Below are 21,917 nucleotides of genomic sequence, written 5' to 3' on the forward strand. Positions count from 1 at the left end.
CTGCAGCCCTTCAGCCTCAGGCGTGAAACCCAGCCTCTTGCTTACTGGGCTCCTAATTTTCGGCCTGTTGCTTAACCTCCCAGGAGGGCCTCAGTTTCCTCATCTGTAAAGTGGGGGCTCGTGACAGTTCCTGTCTCACAAGTTGAGTTACAACATAGGAAGTCTGTGGACAGGGCCTGGGCCTCTGTATCGGCAGTGCCAGCACACAGTAGGTCTCCAAGAAGGGCTTGTTGACTGACACCCTTTTCTCTTTACCTCCACTGCCCCACCCTGCGCAGCCCTCTTCATCAGCTGCAGTGCATCTGAGCTGTGGTAAGAGTGCCTGGTCTCTTGGCTTTTGTACTGTGCCCCTCACCCTATCCATTCCGCACAAGCAGCGAGAGGGGTCTCACTGGAACCTAAGTCACACCCTGCCCCCGCAGCCCCCACTCAGAACCTTCCTGGGCTCCACCCTCGCTCAGAACAAGAGCTGAAGTCCTTGCCACGTCCCACAAGGCCAGCACAGGGCGCCCTCCCCACCCTCTACCAGCACCGCCCTGCCCTCCTCCCCCTGCCGGGCCCTCCCCATCTTCTTGGCTCTGGCCATGACAGTCTGCTGCTGTCGCTCTAAAACGCCAGGCCCCCACCTCAGGGCCTTTGCACCTGCTATTCCCTTTGCCAAGGGCACTTTCCCCGAATATTACCCACTGCTCCCTTCCTCACGCCCTTCAGGCCTTGGTTCAAATAGCTGCTGTTCAGGGAGGCTTTCCCCGGCCTCCCAGGTCTCACTGGGCCCCAGAGTGCTCTTCCTCCCCTGGGAAAGGCCCTCAGCTGGGTCCTGGGCCTTGTCCCAGGTCTCAGGCAGAGGACAGGCCTTGGGCCTCCCCTCTGGACTTGGGGCCCAGGGGTGAGCTGTGGCGGCAGGCAGCACCCAGGCTACACCTGGTGCAGAGGCCTCTGCCCACCTGCCCGCCATGGGCGGTGGCCCCGCCCTGCTCACTCGGGCTTCCACGGTGCAGGTGGGAAAGTCCCACATCCTCCTCCACTCACCTGGCTGGGGCTGACTCAGACCCTCACCCCTGGCCGGAGGGAGCCGCAGCTGCCCCGCCCAGGGCTTGATGGGAAACAGCTCTTCGAGGGCCCAGCCGAGCCAAATACTGACTCACCTCACCCCGCCCAGCCTCTGCCACTGGAAGTCACACCTCCTTCTGGCCAGGGACGCTGGCTGCCGCTCTCCGCTCCCAGGGGAGATTTCCCACTCCCCGCCTTTGCCCAGGCTGTGCCTTGGCCGGCAGGGCCTTCTCTGCCCCTTCAAGCCCAGCCTGAGGGCCGTCTCCTTCCCGGGAAACGTCGGAGGCTGCTGGCCAGAAGGCTAAAGGGATAGTGGGAAAGGCAATAATAATAATAATAATAACAGTAATTGCTGTGATTATGATGATGCAATAATAATAGTAACTAGCCGTGCTTCCTGTGTGCCAGGCACCGTACTAAACCTTTTATTGTATTAACTCATCCAACCCTCACAGTAATCTACGAGGTAGGGACTTTCCCCGCCACCAAGGCACAGAGTGGCTAGTCACTGGTGCACGGTGACCAGCTGCTGAGTGGGACTTGGATCCAGGCAGTGTGGGCGTCAGGACTCCATTCTCAGCCCCGGGTCTGGACACCTGAGCCGAGGCCCCGAGGCTGGGGTCCAGGAGGCTGGCCAGGGAGGCGATCCAAGTCCCGGGTTCTGTGTCCGTGTGCCCATCAGCATGGCCTCCCCGCAGTGGGAACCATCCCCTCTCTTCAGGGGACAGCCGCCCGGTGGGCAGGCCCCGGCCCCGGGCCCCAGCGCAGGCGGGGTCTCGCCCTTCTACGGAGGTGCATTCTCAGAACACAGGACCTGGGAGATCCCCCAGCCGCCACGGCTGCGAGGGGCTTCACACCTGGAAACGTCCCCCATTCACCTCCCAGCAACCCCGTCAAGTACGGACAGCCACTAACATTCGTTCTCCGCGGAGACTAAGGCCCAGGGAGTGACGAGGTTTGCTCAGGGTCACGGAGCCAGGGTGCGGCAGGGACTGACTGCAGACCCAGGGTCATTCTGACACCGCACGTCTGGGGTCACTTCTCCTGGGTGAGGACACCGCCCCTCAGCGAACGGGGCAGGGCCCACGTGGCAGGAGGAGCCTAGAGCTTCGGCTGGCACTGCCCTCTCCGTCCAGCGCTCCACCAGCTGCCACCCACCCAGCCACTCCTGTCTCCATCCGCGCACTTACCCGGCCTCTCTTCCGTCCGCGCATCCGTCCGTCCGCTCCTCCGCCCACCATTCGGATGCTTACCCATCCTCCCTCCCGTTATCCTGTCCAGCTCCTCTGTTCGCTCGTCCATCCGTGCACCCATCCATCTTTCCACCACAGGTCCCTCCGCCTGTCCTACTATCTGCCTGCTCCTTTTTCTATTCCCCCCACCTTCTGTCCTTCTGTCTTGCCACCCTTCCTCTTATTCCCCATCAGTTTAAACACCATCTACCCATCCATCCACCCGTAAATTCTTCCATCCATCCATCTATCCATCCACACATCCACGCGTCCCTGTAAATACCCGTCCATACGTCCCACAAATGTTTATTTAACTGGTGGCTGCTGTGCCCAAGCCGTTTGCTTCGCTGAGCCTTGAGCCAGGAGAAACACGCCTAATTAGGTTTATGTTTATTTGTTGTTCCAGGAAGGCTAATTGTGGGGTTTGTAAACAGCCCTTTGATGGCAGGGGAGTTACTTAAGGGGACAGTTAAGTAAACAACCGCTGGGTGGAAACTGTCGGGGCTGGACGCTCGGCGGGCCCAGCGTCGCGACCTGCCTTCCACAGCGGGAGGAAGCCTGGATTCCAGGCCGTGAGGAGGCGTCAGGGTCAGAGGGGGAGTCAGAAAAGTGGGGCCAGTGGCAGTAGCAGCTGACTTGTGTTAAATACCTGCTCTTGCCCAGGTGGTGGATGGACACCATTATGGAAGTCCATTCCCCACCTTTACGGAAGCGAAGACCGAGGCTGGAGGAGGGGAGGTGACGTGCTCGTGGTCACGAAGCTGGGAAGTAGTGTAGTTGTGACGGCAATCTAGACCTGTCTGTGTGAGGCCACAGTGCCACTGATTACAAATAGTTACCCAGCACCCACCGCGTGCCGGCAAGCCACTGTCCCAAGAGCCTTCCTCACTCGCTTAATACTCACACGGCCGTACAAGGTCAGCACCATCGTCTTACAGACGAGACGACGAGGCTGAGAGGCATAAAGTCGCTTGCTAAGAGGACTGAGCTAGGCAGCAGCAGCAGTTTTTTTTTTTTGTCAATTAAATGTCTGGACCCAAAGTCCCGCTCTTAACCACGTTGTGTGCCTGATGTGCTTTTAGCTTACAAAGATGGAGCCATACGCGGTTGGCCAAATATTTTTTTAAATCATTTTTTTGATCTCTCTATTTATGGATCTAAAAATACTGTAAAATTTTAACTTCATTATGTCTTTGCTACTTAGTCCAGGGGTTAGCAAACTTTTCCTTTCAGAGACCAGATAATAAATAGTTCAGGTTTTGTGGGCCATACAAGTCTCCGTTGCAACTACCACCTCCTTCCCTTCAACCACAGACAACGTGAAACTAATAGGTGCGGTTGTGTGCTAATAAAACTTTATTTACAAAAACAGGCGGAGGGCCAGATTTGTTTCAAAGGCTATCATTTGTCAACCCCTGGCTTTGAGCGTTCTTCTTGTGTTTGTGTTCACCAGATCACATCCTTCCACCCTTCTGTGAGCAACACAAAGGGTTTTCGAGGATAATTTCAACCATCGCTGGGTTCCACCTCCAGGCCTTTTGTTCACCACATCCCTTTGCACCACATCCCTTTGCACCGCTCTCCCATTGGCCCACTCCTGGCAGCTTCGGGGAGAATTTGCAAATTCCCAGAGTTCATCTAACTCCTTTATTCACAGGGTCCATACATGAATGACACCCGCAGGGGCTGCTCAGCCTGGCTGGCCCCCCTGCCAGGGACACAGAGCGTTAAGGGCCCTGGAAATTATTCTTCTCCACGCCAAGTTCTGTCAACGCCTTACTTGCAAAAAATTCACAAAGTGAAAGTTAAGAAGCCTATGACCGGGACTCCAATACTGTTTCCTACTGGCAACAAGAACAAGGAAACGAAAGGGTGACCGGGGGGGGATGTTACAAAATGTACTCGGGGCGAGTGGGAACAGAGTGGGGTAAGGTCAGAAAGATCCCCTTTCCTCTTTCTCCCCGCCCCTTTCCCCTCAACGTCTGCCTCCCGGTCTCAGAAGGAACAGCACGTGACCGCTCTCAAGTTCAAAGACAAATGACAACCTGGGTGAGATATTTGCAGCATGAATGTAGCCAAATGATTTATTTCCGTAATATATAAAAACCCCTGTAGAACCATGAGAGAAAACCCTAACCTACCAAAATAATGGGTTAGTGGATGGGAATGGACAATTTATAGAAAATGAAATACATACAGCAAACACGCAAGATGTCCACCCTTGCTGGTAGTCAGGCAAATGCAAATTTAAAAAATGATAAGATGGCCCTGGCTGGCGTAGCTCAGTGGATTGAGCAGGGGCTGCGAACCAAAGTGTCGCAGGTTCGATTCCCAGTCAGGGCGCATGCCTGGGTTGCAGGCCACGGCCCCCAGCAACCGCACATTGATGTTTTTCTCTCTCTCTCTTTCTCCCTCCCTTCCCTCTCTAAAAATGAGTGAATAAAATCTTAAAAATAAATAAATAAAATAAAGATTGTTTAAAAAATGACAAGATAACATTTTCTACTCCTCAAGTTGAGGAAAATAAGAGATTGATAAAGTATAGGGTTCAGGAGACTGGGGCGGGGGCGGGGGGATCGCCACACTCATGTTCTGCTGGTGGGAGTGTAAGTTGGGGCAGCCTCTTAGGAAGACAATTTTACAGTGTCCAGGGAGACTGGAAATGCATATTTCCTAGGACTCAACCATTCCATTGCTCGGCCTCTCCCTTCGAGGAGAAGCACCAGGCGCAAGGAGTGCGTGCAAAGGCGGTCACTGGAAACAACCTAAGTATCCGCCGACGGGGGAAGGGTGAAACGTTTCCCGCAGTGGTCTGAGGTCTCCCCGTCTTCTGAGGCAGGACCTGCCCACCTCCACCACAGACGCTGAACTTGCTGGATGCTCGCTCTTTCCAGCCTCCCTTGCCGCTGGTGGTTGGTCACAGGATTCGGGCTCCACCAATCACACACGCCGGCCCAGACTCGGAAGCAGGGCCAGCCCCGGGGGGCAGCGGAGAGGTCTTACCTGACCTAGTCCTGTGAGATGATCTGGGGCACTGGCCCTGCTGATCTTGAAACCTGGTTCTCCAACTTTCCCAAGCTCCCCAAGTCTCCCCCAACCCTCTTCTTTTTAAATCCTCACCCAAGGATAAGTTTTTATTGATTTTAGAGAGGGAGGGAGGGAGCGAGAGAGAAACATTGATCGGTTGCCTCCCGTATACACCCAGACTAGGGATTGAACCCGCAAACCTAGGCATGCGTCCTGACCAGGGATCAAGCCTGCAGCCCTTTGGTGTAAGAGATGGTGCTCCAACCACCGGAGCCACCTTTTTCAGTTTTGACCAAGGGCAGCACACAGACAGGGACATGCACAGGTCACCAGTGATAACTCGGTGCGTCTTCATGAGTGAGCGCACTGTGGAACCAGCCTCAGGTCAACACACAGGACGTTCCGGTACCCCCGAAGGCTCGCCTCCCCTCCCGGTCATGACTTCCCCAAGGGTAACCAGGGGCGATGCGTCTGTTTCTACTGCTCTACAGAAGTGGGATCGAGCCCTTTGTGTTTGTGTGTGGCCCCTTCCTCTGAATGTTGACGTCTTCGAGAACCATCTATGAGGTTGCACGTCATTCGTCCTCATGGCTGGGCCACATTCCCCTGCCTGACTCTGCCTCAGTCCACTCCTTCCCTCTCCCACTGATGGGCACCTGGGTGCTTTCTCGGCGGGGGGCTGCTCACTGAGCAGGGCTGCTGGGACGCCTTCGGGTGCACATCTGTCTGCATGACTCTCAAGGAGAGAACCCACTGCTGGGTCACGCGGGCAACGCACGTCTCGCTTTATTACCACTCGCCAGTTTTCCGAAGTGCGTGCCTCACTTTGCATTCCTACCGGCCGCGTGTGGGAGTTCCTCCTGGACCGCCTCCTCAGCTCTGGGGATTTCCCACCTTGTTCACGTTAGCCGTCCTGGTGGGTGGGTGCATAGTGGTCCCCCGTGGTGGCTTTAACTTGCCCTGGTGATCAATGATGCGGAGACCTGTGCACTTGTATTGGTCATTCAGTATGTCCTTTTGTGAAATGCCTCTCAGATCCTTGTATTTTTTTTTGTCTGTCGGATTTATTGTCCCTCTTTTCCTAAAGCCCTTTCAATAATAGGTCACGCGTGTGTTTAAATTGCTGTGTCAGCCAAGGTTCTCCAGGGGAACAAAATCAATATGATGTATTTATGTGCATCCATTTTTACAAACTGGCATGTGCAACGGTGGAGGCTGGCCCATCTGAAGCCTGCAGGCGGGCCAGCGGGCTGCAAACGCAGGCAGGGTTTCTATGTTGTGACCTTGGGGCAGAACTTCTTCTCGAGAAACCTGTTCTTGCTCTTAAGGCCCCCAGCGGATTGGGTGAGGCCCACCCTCATCATCAAGGGTAATCTCCCACATTTCAAGTCAACAGAGTGTGGGTGCTCACCACACCCACCTTCGCGGCAGCGTTTAGACTATGCTGCACCCAGCGACTGCGCACGGTAGCCTGGCTAAGTTGACATGTCAAGTTTAACCATCCCAATTTCTCCTTTTGTAAGAGTTTATTTATTTATTTTTAGAGAAAGGGAGGGAGAAGGAGAGGGAGAAAAACATCAGTGTGTGGTTGCCTCTCACATGCCCCCAACTGGGGACCTGGCCCATAACCCAGGCATGTGCCCTGACTGGGAATTGAACCAGCAACCCTTTGGTTCTCAGGCCATCACTCAATCCACTGAGCCACACCAGCCAGGGCCAACCATGCCAATTTCTCAGGGTTGTTTATGTCACTTGCAGCTCTGAGCCCTATCTGATCCAGCATTTATATAAACACACACGAAACACACGCCTGCACACACAGTACAACAGTGCGATGCGTTTCTATTTGTGTAAGTGCTACAGAAATAAGTCAGGAAGGACACAAGCCGAATCCGCTACACGGCCACCTTGGGGAGCGTGCAGGGTGGAGCTCAAAGGGAGTTTTAACTGTAAGCTTGGCAGTCAAGAACATTTTAAGAGTATCATAATGTGTTCATTATGTATGAAAATTCATTTTGAAGTGGGAAAACTATTAAAAGAAAAATAAAAGAATTGTGACATCCTCATTATTCGTTTTATCAGATGTTCACTGAGCATCTGCCGTGCGCTGGTTGCTGGGGAGGGGACAGGTTAGGATGGGCAGTCGCCGTCCTCACGGAGCAGGCTTCCTCCTGGCGAGGTCAGGCAACGAAGAAGTTAACAAAGAAATGAACAGATTGTCTCCGAGTTTTGAGGGCTGTTCTGCAGATAAGTAAACCAGGTGTGGAGACAAAGAATGAATGGGGACATGGGGTTATATTGGATTGGATGGTCAGAGATGGCATTTCCGAGGTGACATTTGAGCCGAAGCCTGCAGGCGGAGAAGGAGCTGGCTTTGGAAAAGGACATACCAGGCGGCTGACTCAGCGTGTGCAAAGGCCCCAAGGAAGGAATGGATCAGATGAGGTGGGATAAGGACCCAAGTGACGCTCTGACTTGGAAACCGAGGCCCAGAGAGGGAGGAGGACAGCCCAAGGCCAGAGCCCCGGACGTGGTGTAGCCGGCTGGGGACCTCCGCTCCCTGCCCCCTGAGGGGCTTCGTGCTGCTGGCTGCTGCGGAGCTGCCCAGCCGGGGCGGGGGCCTCTGAGCTGTGTGAAGGGCTGTATCCAGGCTCCTCTCCCACAATCCCCTCCTGATGAGAACTGGGCTGTCCCAGCCTTGCTGTGCCCCACAAGGCCCACGGTCCTGCAGAGGGGCATCTGAAGCCTTCATATGCTTCACCTCTGAGTCCGAGGGTCAGCAGAATCAACAGTCACTATCTCGCCTAATTATAATGTCACAGCAGCCAGAGAAGGTGCTGGGAATAAACACTTTCCCTACATCCAGCCCATCGACTCCTGGAAAGAGGGGTATTATTATTCCCATTTTATGGCCGAGAACACTGAGGCTCAAAGAGATTCAATGCCTTGACTCCAGAGCCTGTATCCGTCAGCCTTGCCGTCTAGACCCTGTTCTTCCAGGTCCCAAAGGAAGAGCAAGGCTACTTTTTTAAAATGACAGAGCCCCAGACGGGACAGGACAGACCCATCTAGACCTTCATGATGCAGGGGGGGGGCTCTGAGGTCTGGAGAGGGAAAAGAACCCTCTCCTAACTGAGCGGAACCAGAGCTGGACCCGGACTCCCTGCTCCCAGGCCCCCTCCAGCCGGACCCTCGGATGCCCCTCCCCCCCCTCCCTTCACGGTGGCGCGACTGGTCTCTAGGCTGTTGCTCCAACGTGTCCATCTCAAGCCTCGGGGCCTTTGCATCTGCTCTTCCCCCACCTGCTCTGGCCCATCGCTTCTCTCCTGCCTGACCGCTCCCCTGACAGCAGGTAGCCCTGCCTTCCCTCTCCCTCTCTTGATTTATTTTCTGCCGAGTGCCTCTCAGCCTCTGTCGTTATACTAAATGTCTATGTAGTTGTTTATTGTCCCATCTCCGTGCCTACAACAGCAGCTCCTTGAGGACAGGGACTTCATTCGCAGCTGTTTTCCACGTCCAGCCTTGGCCTTGGCCCTTTATGCTGCTTAACGTGTGCTTGTGGAATGGACGGATGGATGACAGATGGATAACAGATGGATGGGTGGGTGACGGATGAATCAATGAATGGATAAGCGGATGCGTGAGCATTTCTCCAGCATCGCTTCCCTCCCCTGGGCTCCGGGTCTCCCACTTGGGTGTTCCGACTTGCCTCCCCTGGCGCTGAGCCTCAGCAGAGGGCTCTGGGGGCTTCCACAGGATGAGTCGCTGTTTCTCACCCTCCTCTGAGGCTGGGCAAACAAAAGCCTTTGTTTTCCCTTCTTTGCTTGGCCCCACTACAGCTCAGGGCGGGAAGTTGCTGGCAAGTCAGCAGCTTAACTTTGTTGCAACTTAACTTTGAGGCTTAACCTGTCAAGCTGGGCCCCGGGACCCCTGTGGTCCACAGGGGGGCTGGGCGAGGTGGGGCACGGTGGCCAAGGCACAGCGATTCACACCTGGTGGATGCCGGAGTCTTGCTGGAGATACTGGGGTTTTTTTGTCTGTTTTTTTTTCATTTGTTTGTTTGTTTGTCTTTACTTTTTGGAGATGATCTTTTCAAACAGCCCTAGGTGGTGGGTACTGTTATAATCCCTATTCCACAGATGGGGAAGCCGAGGCACAGAGCGGCCATGCCAATGGCTAAGGACTCCCAGCTGTCTCCTGGCACAGCGGGCTGCGCCGGGGTCTCTGAGTCTGGCAGCAGGGCGCCTGGCCGCCTCCCTCCTTCCTCTTCCAACGCTGCTATTTCTGACGCCTTTTGACCCACTCAGCTCAGCAACCGCAAGGCATTGACCCACTCAGTTCCACAAGGGATTATTGTTGTTGATGTTATTTTCCTCCATAAATCCCTCCTGGTCTTTTTTTTTTTTTTTCCTCTTGAACCTCAGCCCACAGACAAACCCCACATCATAAAGGCTGAGCGGCTTCGGGAGGTGAGTGCTTCTTTCCACGGGCTGCAGTTGCATGAACCAAGTTTATTAGGCTTATTTTAAATCGCTCCCCCTGCCCCCCGGCCCCCCTTCCCCGTGAATGGCGGGAAGTCTTAAAATGACTGCTCTCCGAAAACCGCGCTTGGAGGCGCCACCTGGCCCCGGAAGCTCTCTGACCTGCCTCGTAAGGAATTATTAACTATGATTTGTCTTCACAGCCGTCCGTGTGGACTCTCAGGTGGCACGCGCCCAGACTTGCCCGTCCTTTAAGAGAAGGAATCAAAGGTTCATGGAGCGGAGTTACACTCAACTGGTGGAATGACCTGGGTTCGGCCCTGGGTTTAACGCGTGACCCTGGGCAGATCCCTTCCCTCTCTGGGCCCCTGTTCCTCTGGCCGTAGAAGAAGTGTGGACGCGCATCCGACACAGGGGTTGGACCCTGTGCTTGCCAAACTGTGCGTGTGCCGGGGGTACAGGCAAGGGTGTCGGTCGTGCGTGGATGGATCTTTTCTAAGTCGCATGTTTTACTTTTACGTTCACGGTGTGTGTGTTAGTGTTAAAATGTCCCGTTTACACGGGCAGGCACTTTGGGTCGTCGGGGTGGCCTCGGGGAGGAGAAGCTTGGCCCTCCGTGGTCGGAGTATCCTGACCTCGGAGGCTCTGCCACTGTCCACACGTGGCCTCCAGCGCACCACCCTGGTGTCCCCACGCAGCCAGGGATGGTGGCCAGGCACCCGTGCGCCCCGAGTGACATGCGCCCCCACATTCCAGAGCTGGTCCCGTGTGCCTCCTGACGCAGAGGTGATTAGGTTGTCGCCTTGTTGGGGGGCAGCTCCTGGTGGACAGCTCCCCACGACCGAGGACGGCGTGACCCTTGCTGAGCCCTTGGCCGGCTGTGCCTCGGGTTTTCCCTGTTTAAATGGACAAGCCGGGGTGTGGAGCTTCGCTGCCCCACTCACCAGGGAGGTTAACATGGCATAGAACTTTCTACAAAGCAGGAGGAACCCTTCTGTCCCGCGGTGAGATTCACTGCGTGGTGACCGGGACGGTGCGGTGCTGGCAGAGGGACAGACGTGCGTCAACGGGATGGACCAGGAGACCCAGAAACAGGCCCACACAGATGCGCTCCAGCTGGTCTCGATAGGGTGTAAAAGCAACTCAGTGGAGGAAGGGCAACCTTTTCAATAAATCCTGCTGCAGCTTTGGACATTGATAGGAAATTAAAAAAAAAAAAAAAGAAGAAGAACCACCTCACATCGTACCTAAAAATCAGCTCCAAATGAATCATAGACTTAAGTGTAAAACATAAAACGATCAGACATTTCCACAAATGTTTTATCGGTCTCCGTGACCCGAGGCCAGGCAGACAATTATGAGACTCGGTACCAAAAGTGCGATTCCTGAAAGGAAAAACTGACAACTCGAGCCTCATCAAGATTAAAACCCGTTGCTCAGGAGAGGCCCTCACCCAGGACGGAAGGACAAGCTACAGACTGGGAGGAAATACCTACCAACAGCATATCTGGTGAAGGGCTAGTATCTAGAATGGATCATGCATTCCCCAAAACTCAGCAATTAAAAAAAAACCCACTTAGAAAATGAGGAAAAGGCCAGAACAGACTTTTCACGGAAGAGGATGCTCAGAGGCAAGCACGCACACGGAGAGACGTTCGCTGTCAGCGGCCGTCAGGGAGACGCACACTAGGACCGCCGTGAAGCCGTAGGGCACCCCTACGGCACCCCTACGGCACCCCTATCGCAGCAGCTGAAACCCCAACCGGCGCCGGGCGCTTGGAGCGCTGGCAGGGCCCGGGAAACCGCTCACTTGTACATTCCTAGTGGGAATGTCCAAGGCTACGGTGTCCTGGAAAACAGTTGGGCAATTTCTTAAAAACCACCCCATGGCCCAGAATGACAGGCCTGGACGGAGAAATGGAAACGTGTGTTCACACAAGAACCTGGACCCAAGGGCTCGCGGCAGCTTGGTTCACGGCAGGCACAACCTGCGGGCGCCTCCGGGGCCCTGGAACAGTGAGTGAGTGAGGACACGCGGCCCGTCCGCACCGTGGAACGCTGCTCAGCGATTCCAAGAAACAAATACTGACGTACACGTGACAATTTGGATGAATCTTCAGGGCATTGTGCCGAGTGAAAAAGTCAACCCCATATCATTCCGTTTGTGTAACATTCTTACACGCTCACGGTTATGGAAACGGGGGACAGGTTGGGGGTCAGTCAGGGGCAGAGTTGGAGGCGAGAAAGGGGTTTGGCTGGGAAAGGGCAACAGGAGGGATGCTGGTGGGATCAATGGGGACAGTCTGTGTCTGGGCCGGGTCAGTGTCAGCATCCCAGTTGTGACATTGAACTGTAGTTTTGCAAGATGATATTGTGGCTGGGTGGGTGGGTGGGTGGAGGGACAGGAGGAGGATACACAGGGTCTCTCTGTTTATTCCTTCCAACGTTTGTAAATTTATAATAATCTCAAAGTAAGAAAATGGGTAGAGAACACGAGCACAATTGTTTTATCCATCTGAATGTGATTGTACCCTTGGTAACACAGAGGTACCCGCAGAATCTCAAGCGCCAACATAGTGCAGAGGTTAAGGATGTGGCTTGATGATGACGTGGCCTGGGTTCAAATCTCAGCCAACCAGACCTCTCACCTCCCTGCACCTGTTTCCACATCCTGGCACTCACTCGCGTCATTGCAGCTGGTGGACAAAGGGGCCTGGCGAGGTGTCCTCTGAGCTCCAGGTTGGGGTGGTGACCGGCCACCCGGTGGGGTTTTGGGGGGGCCGCTGCTCACAGAGGAGTGTGTACTGAGTGGGCTCCATCAAGGTTGGCCTGGTTGGGGCCGGTCTGCCCTCTGGACCCTGGAGTGTGCTTTCGGGATGTTTTTTCATGAGGGAAGAATGCAGCCATTGCAATGGGCCGGGCTGCGCGGGTGGGTCGGTAGCCCAGGGGCCAGCTCGCCTCTGTAAGGCAATAATACAGAGACAGAGTGGCACTCATGCTGATGGCATACCTACTGTGTGCCGATGAGGGACACGCTCCAGCTCATCGAATTCTCCCAACAGTCTTGCGTAATAGGCATCACGATGATCCCCACTTTCTACAGGAGAACACTGAAGCTCAGAGAGGTGAACAGACTTGTCCACGGCCACGCAACCAGTGGACGGCAGAGCGAGACCCGACCCCTCACCTGTCTGAGTTAAATCCAGTGTCATTTCCGCTATTCACAGCAACTTGACCGTTTATCAAGCATCTCCTACGGCCAATTACTATGCTTAGCTCTTTACACTGGAGGGTCATCATGGCCACTCTCGGTTTAGAGAAGGGGAAGCAGGGATTAAGAGAGACAAGTTGCCAAGATGGACAGTAGTTCTCAAAAAACCCGGTCGACTGACCGCTTTCCCGTGTGCCCCCGACCCCGCCCTCACTCCAGCTCGGCCCAGCCAAGACCACCCCCGCCTGCAGACATGGGTGCGGAGTCTGCCCACAGCTGCTGGTTTGAGATACGGTGCCTAGGCAGGCAGGCAGGCTGTGGGCAGGGTGAACTTCAGCTTCAGTGGGACAGGGTCAGCCAGGACAGCCGGAGCTCCCCACCCCCCGGGGGGCTCGGTGGGATCACTGGGAGTCCCAGAAGGATGCCCCTCCTGCCTTGGGCCTGCCAGCCCACGTCGTGGCAGTTGAAAGAGGCTCGAGGTGGCGGTGGTGGTGACAGCTTCCTTTTGAGTAATCGCATTTACTGAAAAGCAATTCTGCTTTTAGTATCAGAAGTTCACCACCCTCGCACCCAGGCGCCTAAGAATACCTTCATTCGACCACAGTTCAGAGGTTGACACGGTTCTCTTCTGCATTGCCTCCAGGGGAGTTTCGCATTCGGTGTCTAAGGGAAACCAAATACCGCAAGCTTTGTGGAAGCGGGAGGGGTGCGGGGAGGGCGGTGATGCAAGGGGGGCCAGGTGGCACCAACCACGGTCCCCAAAGCCTCCGAGCCGCTGCCCGGCCCCTCGCCCCTCAGTTACTGGAAAGACATCGGCGGACTCAGACTGAAACTGAAGAGCTGACAGTTTCTCTTTTACAAGAAAAAGAAAGTGACAATCCTTGAAGCCAAGCGTGACTTTGGAGGACAGGGACGTGCTGTGGCCACTATGTAAATTAGAGACAGAGCCACAGCTGCCCTGGAGACCCCAGGCCCCTGCCTGTCGCCTTCCGCTAGTGCTAGGGTCCTCTGAAGAACCCCTTTTCACCCGTCACTGCAAATCCGGCTGCACGGGGTTGGGGGGGGCTCCCCCAGGCCCTGGCAGCTTCAGGGGTGGCTGAGGGCCTGTGGGAAAAGATGTGGCGTGTCGGGCGGAGGCACGAGGCTGCAAAGCACAGCCCCGAGAGGTCCCCTGTGGCCCCACCTGTTCCGGTCCCCCTGCTTCATGCCGGAACCAGAGGCAGTCGAGGAATCAAAGGGTCTAGCCCTGCAGTCTCATGGATATGGCTTCCTTTCCCACCTCTGTCATTCGATGGCTGTGTGACCTTAAGCAAGTGGCTATACCTCTCTGATCCTCAGCTCCCTCCTCTTTAAAATGGGGGTGATAATAGGAAGTTAGGTCACGACCCTCCTCTGTTCAAAATCCCCGCAGGGCTCCCGCCTCACCTGGCAGAAACACCGAAGTCCTCCCTGCAGCCCAGCGAGCCTTCTGTTATCCGCCCTCCTCCCCCTTTACGACCTCCTCTGCACGGTCCTCTCTCTCCTGCCTCGGGGCCTTTGCACGCGCTGTCTCCTCTGCCTGCAGCACATGTCCCCAGACACCCCTCCTTCGCCCTCTTCGGGTCTCTGCGTAAACGTCCTCGGGAGGCCCGCTCTGACCTGCTCTTTCAAATTGCTTGCATGACCCCGTGTCCCTTTACCCGGCCTTCATTCCCCCGCCCCCACTGCTCGACATGATGATTTTGGGAGCTCATGGCTCCCCACCCTCTAGACCCGGAGCTCCAAAGCGGTCGAGCTCAGTCCCGTGCTGCTCCCCACGACGTCTTCAGAGCCCGGCAGCGAGCAGGCGCCCGCCGCCTGTCGGCTGAGTGAGCGAGGGCAGGGCTGCGCGGTGAGGGTGCAGACGGCTTGGTGCCGGCACAGAGCGCGTGCTCACTCAGCGTGACCGTCGGTTGTCCTTCCCAGCACCAGCCGTGGGCCGCGCGCCGGCTGACTCTCTGCAGCAGGAGGGCGCCTGGTGCGGGTGCAGAACCGAGGCCCGAGAGCCCAGGGGCCCTGCCCCCGCGCACACGGCGAGGTGAGGCTTTGCCGTCTGGTCTGCGGGACTCTCTCGGCCTCCTGGCTCATGGTGGCAGGGTCCGACGTGACGTGGGCCTGGCTGGTTTAGAGTCTGGCTGGAGGAACTGGCTGGGGGTGGGGGGTGCCCTTCAGACCCTCAAGAGGTCCACAAGTAGCAGGGGGAGCTGGCTCTGACTTCGAGGGTCTCCAGCCAATGTTGAGCCTCGAGACTGGGGTTCACACCCTGCCCCACAGCCCCACAGTTCCCAGCACAGGGGCCCCTGGTTCCCAGAGAGGGGCTTTTCCAACTTCTGTTTCTGGAAAGTTCTGTCCCAGGAAGGGCAGAGGCCTGAGGAGCTGCTGGATGAGGCCAGAGCCTCAGAGACTAGGAGACCCTGGGTGTCCTCTCTCCCTGGCACCCAGCCAGTTCTGAGGAAGAGGGACTTTCCAGAAGAGTCTGCGTCCTGGCTCCTCCGAGCCTGCCCTGGAGACCAGGAGGCCCATCCCTGCCTTGGTTTCCCTGCTTTTACTTCTCGGAGAGGCCACGGAGCCCGTGGTAAACGGCCTCGGCGTGAGGGGCCGGTCTCCCCTGGGCCTGACGCGTGGGAACCCTGGAGCCACAGACTGGCCTTTGCCCTCTGGGGAGGAGACCCTCCCCCTGCGCCCCCACCCCAACTCTGGGTTGAGCCGGGCCCATAGTCGGTGTAGGGCTGGCTGAGCAGGTGCCTGGGGCCTTGCCTGGAGCTGGGGGTCTGCCCCCGCCCGCCAGAGCTGCCTCCACTGTGTGCTGGCGCCTCCCCCGCTGCCACAGCGAAGAGGGTGTGAGACGCCAGGAAGAACTGTCTTCTAACTGTCTTCTAACACGTTATGGCCCTCAGAGGTGACAGCACCCATTTAACCTGCTGGAGCAGCCCTGCCGACCCGCCACCCACAGGCCAAACCAGGCCAGGGGTTTGTTGGATTTGGCTCTTGAAGTTTTTTTTTTTTTTTTTTTTTTTTTTTTTTTTAATGCAAATCGGTTGCCAGCACTTGAAATACCAGGAGGTTTCACATAAAGTGTCTTTCTCTGGCTTCCTTGAAAAATGGGAAGATCTGGCTACACTGGCCCCCATTCCCGCAGGGCCTAGGAGGCTGGAGTGGGTCACGGGTGCCCCTTTCAGGTGACACAGGGGGGGGTCCTCTCCTCTCTCCCCCAGTCCCTGCTCGGCCCACGTTGCTGCCCCCACCCCCGCCCCCGTTGCCTCCCAGTGTTCTGACGCGTGAGCAGGAATTTACCGGAGCCGGGGTGGAAGCGCATTCCAGAAGAGGGGAACAGCACGTGTCCCTGCGATTCACCCGTCCGAGATTCATCCGACAAGTATGCGCCGCGTGCTGTCGGCGCGCACACCGGGGCGCTCGGCAGGAAGCCGGGCCGATAAGAATCTCTGCCCTCCTCGCGCTCATTAGTGCAGCCGGCTGCTCTCAGCTGAATGCTATGTGGCCCCCCAGGGACACTTGGCGATGTTTGGAGGCACGTGTGATGTCACAGCCGGGTGGGGGCGGGGCGCCAGTGGCACCTAGTGGGCAGAGGCTGCTGCTGGACTGACCCCACAGGGCACGGGGCAACCCTTCGCCGCAGGCCCTGGTCTGGCCCCGAGTGTCCCTAGGGCCAAGGTCGAGAACCCCCCGGTTTTGGATGAGGCAACACACCAGACAGGCCACTGAATGTACCCCCTGAAGTCAGCTGGGGCTGAGAGTGTTCTGATGAAACGAGTCAGAGAGTGGCTGTGAGCGTGGGGGGGGGGGGTGCGGGGAGGGGGTGCAGGCTGCCTGGGGGAGACTGTTTGAGCAGAGATGCCTGAGAATGAGGAGGACCGGGTCCTGGGAAGACCCCTCCCCACCCTGCTCTGTCCTCACCGCAACCTTGCTAGCGGGGCAGGAATCAGCAGCCCGTCCCACTCGACAAAGGGCCCTGGCCTGATGTCGCCAGCCCCTAAAAGGAGCCGGCCCAGGCCCCCTGTCCACTCCGCGCTGGTGCTCTTGGGTCGCCGAAGTGATCACAAGCACCAAATAGCCTTCCGTCATTCCGTCGGCCCACCATCACCAGTGGGGGCCTCCTGTGTCCCAGTGGGATGGAGCAACTTCAGGGTGAGGCGTCAGCACCGGTCACGGCACATAGTAGGCACACAGAAAACACCGGTCCGATGAATGCAAGGAGGGGCTAAATGAATGAACAGGCCCTGGTCGGTGTAAGGTAATGATCAGGGCCAGCACTGACAGAGTGAGTGCCTACTGTGCGCCACACGCACCCGGAGCTATGTGTGAGGGTTTCACAGAAGAGAGGCCCCTCGGAGAAAGGGACAATGGTCACCCCTGCTCGCACGGTGAAAAGACTGAGGTGCAGGGAGGGGGCGTCAGTTGCCCAAGGCCTCGTGGCAAGGGAGGAGTGGCCTCGGCTGTGAGCCCAGGCCCCTAGCACCTCGAGGTTTCACCCACTGCCTTGGCCTTTTGTGTCCTGTGACTCAGTTTATCATCCCACGAACCCTGTAAAGGCTGGCAGCACGATCCCATTTTACAGACGAGGTCCCTGAGGCTCAGAGAGGCGAGGTAACTTGCCCAGGGGCACAGAGCATGTGTGCTGGGATCTGCATTCCACGCTTTTGACCACCTTGTCATCCCAGGCTGCCCCTTGAGAAGAGTTAATCAGCCTGGAGGGGGTGAGGAGGGAAGGTGGGTCAGGGGGGTTAAGCCCCTCGGGGTCTGCAGGACCAGGCAGGAGGCTCTGGAGGAGGAAGGGTCCCGGGGTAGGTGGGTGGGAGCAGGTGGGCCTGGGGAGCTGCCAGCTGCCCGCCCCCACACGCAGGCACAGCCGCCAGGAGAGCCTGTCGAGAGGCTGCCCTGTGGCGTACGCCAGGCGCACAATGGCCCCTTGTGTCTGCACAGGTGGTGGAGGGGGGAGGCATTGTTCTCGGGACACCTTCCCGCCACCGCTGGCTGCAGGCGCTCCCCTTCCCAGGACACTTGGCACAGCGCTGTTCCGGGCGCCTGAGGGAGGTGGGCATGCGTGCGTGCGTGTGTGTGTGAGAGTGTTGAGGTGAGTGTCTGACACTGTCTCTGAGTGTGCCCACGCATGTCTTGCACACCGTAGTGGTGTCTGAGCAGGCTTGCGGCTTCTGCTGTCTGTCTGAGTGCATCTCCCTGGAGTACCCGTGTGTGTCTCCGACTCCATGTGCGTCGGGTTGCCTGCTCCAGCGTGCTGCGTGAGCAGGCCCTCGGCTGCTCACGTCTCTGTCTCCGTCGGGGCCTGTCATGGGGGGGACTCGACACCGAGGGGACAGAAGAGCAGACTGGCCTCCGCTTGCTGCCCATTGGTGAGGGAAGGGGTTTCCGGCAGAGGGGCCAGCAAGTGTGGAAGCCGGAGTCACGCCTGAGCCTGGGGATGTGCAGGGGCAGCCAGGAGGCCAGGGCGGCCGCAGCGGAGTGAGTGAGGGCAGAGGCCGCCGAGGGTCACCTGCGGGCCAGGGTGTGGAGCTGGAGCTCATCCTGAGAGAGACGGAGTTGTTGGAGGGCTGGGACATCGGGGAAGGACCGGGTCCAGCTGTGGATGGAAAGGGGACGGCAGGGCAGTCATGACAGCCGTTGGGGCGCTTCCGTGACCCGTTTCAAGGAGGAACCCCGTGGCCATGACCTCGGGGTGCCCCACTCTGGGCAGAAATTGCAGCTCCCTATTTTGCAGAGGTGGAAACTGAGGCCTAGGGAGGAGACCTGCCTTCCAGGGCTGGACGTTTGGGAGCTGCTTCAGTGCCCAAGCCAGCTCTCATCCTTCTCGCCTTGGCTGCCTGCCACTCCCCAAGTCCCTTCCTGTCCCAAGGCTGTGGCGGTGGGGGGCCGTGCTAAAGACAGAGGACCTGCTGTCCTCCTCTCAGCCATTAGGACTCTGGAGCCAGACGGCGTGGGTTCAAATCCTGTCTCTGCCACTCAACAGCTGCATGACCTTGGGCAAGTCGCTTGGTTCTGTGTGCCCTAATCTCCTCACCTGCAACATAGGGGTAATGACAGCACCGCCGAATTAGGTGATGCCACTGATAATCCTCCCCGCAATAGGATCCCTTCCCTGCTCTATCTTTCTCCGAAAACACTTCTCACCTTCTAACACGCTACCTGTTACGTTCATTTGCTGCAGCCCCGGAGCATCACGTCCACGAGAGCAGAACGTCGGGGCGTGTTGCTCACTGCCGGTGTCCAGCAGAGAGCCCCGCGCATCGTCAGCGCTCCGTGGACGGTTGTGGACTGAGCGACCCCGCTAACACAGGGAGAATGCCGGGGCTCGGCCGCCACCAGGTGAGTGGGACGTGGCATCAGCTACATTGCGAACTGGGGCCTGGGCTCGGAGCCGGGCAATTGGAAGCCCCAAAGCCCAGTCACCCACATGGGTGTTGAATCGGGGGCCCCGTTCCCTTTCCTGCCTGCTGTTCTCCGCTTCCAGGTTGGCTTAGCCCTCACTGGGCCTCCGTCTTCCGTCGGATTTGTGGTTTGAAGACAGGTTGACTCTGTCAGGGGCCGCGCGCTCGAGGGATCAGTGACTCAGTTTCCCCCACCACCCTCAATGTCCGGGATCCCTGTCCCCCTGGTGGCAGCGGCAGACGGGACCCTCTGGGGGGAGGACAGTCTGACCGACAGTTCCGGCAGAAGTGTCCCGCCCAGGGCACAAGGGGCCGTCGGGCACACACGCGCTGGTGAAGTCCAGCGTGTTTGTCCAGAAGGCGGCTGTGCGACCTTTCGGTCTTTCCAGGGAAGAGCGGAAGGAGAGGCTTAGGTCTCAGAGCCTCGCTGGGGAGTGTGTGGTGACCTCTCCCAGGGTCCCTGGGTCCAGCCCCCTGCTGCCCGGTCATCGCGCTGGGCTCCCCTCTGCACCCCGTGTCCCCGACTCCCCCAGGAGGGCCAGGCAGGAGCAGAGAGAGGCCCGGGCCGGGGCGAGGAGCAAGCCTCCTCTGTCCTCTCGCTTCCTTCCTCCTGTGCTCCCGACCCCCCCCCCCAGCCCCGGCCGGGGACACGCAGCAGGCGCCAGGGCTGCCCAGCAGACGTGGGGGTGGGGCGGGGGGGCCCTGGGCCCTTCCTCAGGAACCGGCTGGGGCTCGAGGGCCTTGTTCAGCATGATTCTGCCCACAAGGCCGCTACCTTCTCCTCGCCTTGCTGCCCGGGTTCAGGCCTCTGTCTCCCCGTCGTCCGTTCAGCCCACATTTTATTGAGCACCTACTATGTGCCTTGGCCCCCAGGGTCAATGGAAAGGCCTTGAGTAGGAAATGGCCTGGCCTGTTAGCAGAGGGTGAGGAGGCCAGTGGGGCTGGCGCTGAGTGAGTTGGGCGGGGGCGGGGAGGGGTGGTCAGGACAAAGGGTCAAGGCCCAGATCCACAGGGCGTCCAGGGCAGGGAGTTTGGGATTTCCTTCGAAATGCGAGGAAGACCCACGGGAGGGCTCCGCGTGGGACAGTGCAGGAACCGCTTTTAATTCATGTCACAAAAAAAGCCCTTGTCCTTTCAGCGGAGCCCTCTGGCTGCTCTGGAGAGAGTACGCAGGGATGGGGGGCTCGAGGGTGGGGATGGGGGCCAGGAAGAAGGGCCTGGTCCAGAGCAGTGGGCACAGGGGCGGGCAGCAGGGGCATTTAGGGTGTATTTGGAAGGTGGGAGCCACAGTGCTACGTGCCAAGTGTGCCGTGGGAGCCGTGGGGAAAGAGCGGGTCCAGGACAGTTCTTGGGTTTCTGGTCACGGAACTGGGGGGCCGGTGGGACCATTTTCTGTCATGGGGGTGTTGGTCGGGGGAGAGCAGATCCTGGGGCAGAAGCTGTGCTCGGCTCAGGGTGCAGTGGGTCAGGGCGTTTCCGAGGCCAGTGAACAAAGACAGCTGCTACCTGTCAGCCCCCCACTGCCTCGACCTGGCTCGGACCCCCAGTACCTGCCCCAGGACAATTGCGACAGCTGCCCCGTAGTCCTCCCAGACTCTCCCTGCTCCAGCCCTTCTCCCACACCTGTCGTTTTCATCTTCAGAAAGCACAGCTCTAGGTCCTCCCTCTGCTTCGCTCTAGAACCATCGATGGCTCCCCACTGCCACCTGGATACAGTCCCAACACCTTGTCTGGGTTTGTCCAGCCCTGCACCACCTACTTGACCCCTGCAGCCCTGACCCCCATGTGGCCTTGACCCCCATGTGGCTGTCCAAGCAGATCATCCCTCGGCTCCTCAAACACTCCCCGTCCCTTCCCGCCTCCTCAGCCTCCAAGCCGTCCCTGCCAGCAGCTGCCCTTTCTCACCCTACCCCAGGGATGGGTTTAAAGCCTCGCCGCCAGTGTCTGAGGCCTTTTGTTTGTTTGTTTCTCCCAGGGCATCTCTCACAGCGCTTTGAGTTACACTTATTTATATCTTTCCCTGCCCCCAAGGGCAGAAAGGTGCCAGGTTCATTTCTGGGCTCGACTCCAGGCTCAGAGCAGGTCCCTGTTACATTCGGTGGGTGAGCCGTGGAAGGTGCTGTATTTGCTGTGCTCTGGGCCACCCACTGCCCATCCACCCTCCTAGAGAATGTACTCTGATTTTCCCTGGGGTGTCACCGGCCCCTTGGTTCCTGGTGGTCAGGTGAGCTGACCCCATCCCCAGAGGTAGACTCCTGGCCTAGGCATAGCCGATTAGAACTTTCCAGACCGCTGACCACATCAACTGGGGATGGGCATAGATCCAACCAGAGCCAAAAGAAGTCAGTTCTGTGGAATAGATGATGTTATTGCCTTGAGGTGGCTGAGCTTTGAGTTGTCAGCCTGGAGCAGCTGTGGCTACTGTGTCCCCATAAGAGCAAAGGCTGCCTGCAGAACCAGCCCCCACAGGGAAAAGCAGAACTGAGAGGGGGAGATA

The sequence above is a fragment of the Phyllostomus discolor genome, chromosome 9 (assembly GCF_004126475.2).
Source record: "Phyllostomus discolor isolate MPI-MPIP mPhyDis1 chromosome 9, mPhyDis1.pri.v3, whole genome shotgun sequence".
In the NCBI taxonomy this organism is placed as follows: domain Eukaryota; kingdom Metazoa; phylum Chordata; class Mammalia; order Chiroptera; family Phyllostomidae; genus Phyllostomus; species Phyllostomus discolor.